The 6,330-nt window shown below is 42.6% G+C and overlaps 1 long non-coding RNA gene across 1 annotated transcript; it reads right to left on the bottom strand.

Moving 5' to 3' along the window:
• Positions 1-1,505: 1,505 nt before the first annotated feature.
• On the bottom strand, positions 1,506-6,099 carry LOC132406629 (uncharacterized). Its single transcript, XR_009516207.1, has 2 exons — positions 5,814-6,099; positions 1,506-2,749 (listed from the first exon to the last, which is right to left on the bottom strand). It is a non-coding gene; the product is annotated as an uncharacterized LOC132406629 (long non-coding RNA).
• Between the last annotated feature and the right edge of the window lie 231 nt (positions 6,100-6,330).

Here is a 6,330-nt window from a genome sequence, read left to right as displayed (position 1 = left end):
CTTTTCCAGGTGTGTCCAAGTCTTGACAAGCACCACGATGAAAAGAAGGAAGTTAAATAATTCTTTAATGAAACAATATTTAGTTGAGACCTGCATATTCATGAGCACAGTTTCCAAATCTGCTGCACAGCCAAGTCAGCGGCTGTGATAGACACCTAAAAGACATTTATGAATGACCTGGATAGGCACATGGACATAAGAAAAATGGAGGACTATGGGCTGTACATGAGGGAAGGGTTAGATTGATAATAAGACCATAAGATATAGGAGCAGAATTAAGCCATTTGGCCCAGCGAGTCTGCTCGGCCATTTCATCACAACTGATCCAGTTTTCCTCTCAGCCCCAATCTTCTGCCTTCTCCCCATATCTCTTCATGCCCTGACCAGTCAAGAATCACGAAGGAGTTTTACATGGTGGGCACAATATCGTGGGCTGAAAGGCTCATAATGTGCTGTGATGTTCTATGTTTTGTGTATGTTGTTCAGGGTTCTCCGTGCCCAGCTCATAGCTCTGCAGATCGCCCTGAACTAGAGTGTGTGTGAGAAGAGTCCCTCCCTGTACAATTCTTCCAGGCAGTGAGTTAAAGACCCTTTAAAAAGAACTTAAGGATTAGCATTGTTTGTAACGTGTACACTCCAACATTGAAACACACAGTGAAATACATCGATTGCGTCAAGTTAAATCAGCGAGGATTGTGCTGGAGTGAGCCCGCACACATTGGCATGCTTCCAGTGCCAACATAACATGCCCACTTCCTACCAGCCCTAACTCTTATCGCACGTCTTTGGAATGTGGAAGGAAACTGGAGCACCCAGAGGAAATCCAGCTGGTCATGGGAAGATGTACAGAGTCTTTACAGACAGCAGCGAGAATTGTGCTCTGATCAGTGATCACTGGAACTGTAAAGCACCACGCTAAGTGCTATACTACCACACGGCCCTCTGGGTCAAAAGTACATAGAGCATAGAATGTTACAGCAGGATCCGGGCCATTCAGCCCACAATATTGGCTGATCTCAATTCCCCACTTGCTTGACCCATGCCTGCTCGCAGTTGTATTGTCTGCCAAAGGGAATTGGCTCTTCCTGCTCCCTCATCAAGGTCCTCCTTCATCTTTACACCACAGGCCCTGGCAGATAGGAGGACGTGCTGTGACATACTGCTGACAATCCTGTTTGCTTGTTTCCTTTCAGTTCCTGTTTGCACTGTGGGATTTCCTTCCATTCTCTGCGTATTCTGTTTCTCTTTCGAGAGACTTTCACCCTTCTTAGAGTGACACAGCAGATATATTCTGCACAGATACAGGCCCTTTGGCCCTGCACCAACATTCAGGTGTCCATTTGCCCCAGTCCCAATTTTATTCTCTCCATCTTCCTGTCAACTTCCCCCAGGTTCTTTGTGAATCCCCATGAGTCTGCTGGGGAAGGCAGGACCCACTGTTTGTGTGAAGTTTTTTAACTTCAAAACATTAAGCTAATTCAAAAAAAGACATGGGAGTCTGGGAATGCGGGAATAGCTTCATCTTTACTTTAAGTGAGGTGCACGCAAGTGTCATGTGTGATGACATATGCAATTAATACATTTTTACATATAACTCATAATGAATTATTTAAACCAGAAAGAATGCTTAATCAACTAACATATATACAAGATTACTCAGATATTAACTGAAATATGAAACACACAACAGTCTGCAAATCCAGGAGTCCACTGGAGGCCGAAGAAGACCCCTTGCCCTGGGGGTGGGGGCAGTGTACGTGGGTCGATGGATCTGGGAGGAATGATGCTTGTTTCACAGTTGTTGCTTGCTGTTTTCTGTCGTGTTATGTTCTGTACTGCTCTGCTGAGCATTGTTGGAATGCTACATTGGTGCCAAAATGCGTGGCAACACTTGTGAGCTGTTCTGAGCACATCACTGGGTGTGTTTGTTGTTAATGCACACAACCATTTCACTCTATTTTTCGATGCACATGCGATAAATAAATCTGAACCTAGTCCCTCTCCTGCACATTAGAAGTTACAAAAGCCGATTAACGGACCAGCTCACATATCTTTGGGATGAAGGAGGAAAATCATGTGGTCACAGGGAGAATGTACAAGTTCCGTACAGCTACAAGCCGAGGTCAGAATCTTGGTCTCTGGAACCACTAGGCCCAGCTCAATCAGTTGCCCTGGTAACAGAGGACAACAATTTTTTTCGAAAGTGTTGCTTCCTCAGAACTTTTTATTGTTTGTGATGGACCACTTGAACCTGAACACAAATATAATTTCAAAATACATGTATCACATAGGAATTTGGAGAAACTTTTCTTGAATACAATGTGTTTAATTGCATAACAGTGCTGACACTTGGCAATAGTTAAAATTACTTTGTTGATGATTTTCATTTGTACTCAGTGCCTGAAGCTTCTCACTTAAGTATTGGACAATAATCAGTCAGTATTGATGGATTTCTGTTTCCCTGATATCATTTCTCCATGATCAATGTCCTGGTGAAACCTTTCACATGCTCGCCATTAACAACGCCAGGATTTACAGGGAAGAAGTTTGAATTGGAATGCACAAAATGAATTTTTAGTGACGTGTTGCACTTCATAGTTTAGTATTCTTGAAGCATGTTGTCAACCAGCCACATGTAGTTTGGTGTTCTGTAGTTGCCAAGAATATTTTCATCAACATTCTTTAATGCCTTCTGTGTGATTTTCTCCGGTCCCGCTAGAAGTTCTTCAAATTGCCTGTCGTTGATGACCTGTTTGACCAACAAAAATACCTTCCTTAATTTTGGTATCAATTGTCCAGTGTTATTAATGATGATCCCAATCATCACCACAGCAAATTCCAACTCTTCTCATCTCATCACATCCACCACCCTCTGCTAAGAATTTGATGCCAAAATACGACAGACACAGGAAACCTGAAAGTAAATTTGAGTAAAAGATTTGGGATGTCATTTGGACTGTTTCTTATAATTTTTGTCAACCAACTACAGGAGGGATGTAGTAGCAGGAGACGTAGTGCAGAGGAAATTCATCAGGATTTTGCCTGGAATGGAGAGGTTTAATAAGAAGGAGAATTGAAAGGGTGAGCTTATTCTCATTGGAACGTAAGAGTCTTCCTATGGGTGAAGTTGGCCTACAAGACCATAAGATGTAAGAGCAGTATTAGGCCATTTGGCCCTTTAAATCTACTCTGCTATTTCATTATGTCTGATCCATTTTCCTTCTCAGCCCCAATCTCTTGCCTTCTTCCCGTATCCCTTCATGCCCTGACTTATCAAGAATCTATCAGCCTCTGCCGTAAATATACTCAGCGACTTGGCCTCCACAGCTGCCTGTGGTAACCAATTCAACAGATGCACCGCACTCTGGCTAAAGAAACTCCCCCTCATCTCAGTTCTAAAAGGATGTTCCTATATTTTGAGGCTGTGTCCTCTGGTTCTAGACTCCCCTACCATAAGAAACATCTTCTCCACATCCACTCATTTGAAACCTTTCAACATTTGATAGGTTTCAATGAGATTCCCCTTCATTCTCTAAATTCCAGTGAGTCCAAGCCCAGAGCCATCAAATGCTCCTCATATGATAAGCTTTTCAATGCCTGGCTCCTTTTTTGTGAATCTCCTTTGAAGCCTCTCCAACATCAACACCTCCTTTCTTAGATAAGTGGTCCAAAGCAGCTCACAATCCTCCAAGTGAGGCTTCACCGGTGCTTTATAAAGCCTCAACATTATATCCTTGCTTTTATATTCTAGTTTGGGATAGGTGTCAGCATAATCAAGGACCCCTTCTACACCAATTATTTTCTATTCTCCGCCACCCCCTCAGCTCCCATTGGGAATGAGACCACAAAAACCGGAGCAGAATTAGGCCATTCAGCTTGTTGTTTGCTCCTCCATTCAATTATGGCTGATGTGTTATGACTCTCACCCCCATTCTCCTGCCTTCTTCCGTAACTTTTCACACCCTTACTAATCAAGAACCTGTCAAGCTCTGCTTTAAATGTACACAATGACTGTCCTCCACAGCTGCCTGCGGCAATGACTTCCACAGATTTACCACCCTCTGGCTAAAGAAATTCCTCCTCATCTCTGTTCTAAAGGGATGTTCTTCTGATCTGAGACTGTGCCCTCAGTGACGTAAGATACAAAAGCATGAGAAAACATGCCACCAGTTTCAAGAGCAACACCTATCAGATTCTTGAACCAACCCCATGTACACTAAAGTCAAACCCTTAAACTACCTCATCGTGGCCCATGCACTTTATCTGTCTGCCTCCACTGCATGTTCTGTGTAACAGAAACACTACCTTCTATCTTCTGTCTTCCTTTCTGCTACCACAAAAAACTTATAATTAGAACAGTCTGTCTGGATGCTACATATTGTCACTATATCTTGGTTCATGTCAAAGTAATAACTTAATTTTAGTTTCCTTTAGTGTCCAAAAATATGTCTAATCTAACCTTGGCTCTACTTAGAGACACTTACAAGACTCAAGAGGGCTAGTGGCTGGGGAGAATACTTTTTGCCTAATTCAGTGTAGTATTTAAAGGTTCAAAGGTTTCAAAAGTGCATTTAATATCAAAGTATGTTTAGAGTACATAACCTGAAATTCGTCCTCTTCTCAGACACCCACAAAACATAGAAACTCGGCTGCTAGCTTTTGCAAAGAGTAATCGCACAGAAATAGACCATGACTAATATCAGGGAGCATGCCTGATGAGAATAGGTTGAGTGAACTCAGCCTATTCTTCTTGGAATGACATAGAATGAGAGGTAACCGGATAGAGGTGTATAAGATGATGAGAGGCATTGATCATGTGAATAGTCAGAGGCTTTTTCCTGGGGCTGAAATGGCTAACATTAAAGGCCACAGTTTTAAGGTGCTTGGAAGTAGGTACAGAGGGGATGTCAGGCGTAACTTTTTTACACAGAGAGTGGTGAGTGCATGGAATGGGCTGCCGGCGACTGTGGTTGAGGCGGATTCAATAGTATCTTTTAAGAGACTCATGGATAGATACATGGAGCTTAGAAACATAGAAGGCTATGGGTAACCTAAGGTAATTTCTAAAGTAAGTACATGTTCAGCACAGCATTGTGGGCCGAAGGGCCTGTATCATGCTGTGGGCTTTCTATGTTTCTATATATATGAGACGTCAGAGGTAGGTTTTATACACAGAGTGATGGGTGCGTGGAACATGTTGGCAGATACATTAGGGGCATTTGAGAATCTCATGGGCACATGGACAAAAGGAAAATGGAGGGTTATGTGGGAAGGAAGGGTTATGATTGATCATGGAGTAAGTTAAAGAGTCACCACAACATTGTGGGCCAAAGGGCCTGTAGTGCGTTGTACTGGTCAATGTTCTATGTACTTTATTCTATGTTCTATGTTATACGGTATGTGTGTGACTGAACTATATATCAACCTCAAGGGTGGAGAGTTTGAAAGATTTAAATTGCATTTATTTACTTATTTTGAGATACAGTGTGGAACAGGCCCTTCTGGCCCAATGACATGCGCTACCCAGCAACCCACCCAGCTATTCATTTAATTATTTAACAATACAGCGCGGTGTAGGATTTCCAGCTGTTCGAGGCACACCGCCCCACAATCCCCAACAAACCTGAGTAAACCTCGCCTGATCACGGAACAATTTACAATGACCAATAATCTTACTAACCTGTATATGCTTGCACTGTGGGAGAAAACTGGAGCTCAGGGAAACTGCGCACATTCCGCGGTGTTGTGCTAACCGCTATACTACTATAGTGCCCTGAGTTCTATCTTATATGGAAATATCCCCACACACTCACCTTCGGAAACTACTGGCATACTCTCTGAGACGGCCACTCAAGAGAATGTTCTGTTCTATCCACCGGAGATGATTAGAAAGCTTTGCTTACCCAACCCAGTTTCTTACACATCAAAGGAGATTTTTAAGGAATTAGGCACTTCCTGTTAGTACCAAAACAACAGCAGCTGCGTAATTAATGATAAGGGAGCCAAAATTCCAGACAAGTGATATGAAGAGCTCTCGATCTGTATGTTGTACTGATACTTCTCTCAGCAAGCTCGAAAATGGCAGCTCTGCAGAAGACTACTCACTCAACTCTCTGAAAATGTTTACTGACATTGGCTTCTGATTAACTGTCATACTGGTGAGGCTACATTTACTGTATAGTCTTCAATCTTGTTGGAAGGATGCCATTAAATCAGAAAGAGTGTAGAAATGATTTACAGCAACAATGCCAGAACTCAAGGAACTGGGTTATAGGGAGAGGTGAAAAGACCATAAATACATAGGAACAGACCCATTTTTCCCCTCATATC

Source organism: Hypanus sabinus, chromosome 2, assembly GCF_030144855.1.
Source record: "Hypanus sabinus isolate sHypSab1 chromosome 2, sHypSab1.hap1, whole genome shotgun sequence".
NCBI lineage: Eukaryota > Metazoa > Chordata > Chondrichthyes > Myliobatiformes > Dasyatidae > Hypanus > Hypanus sabinus.
The sequence above is the reverse complement of the archived record's forward strand: the minus strand, read 5'-3'. Positions and strand labels throughout refer to the sequence as shown.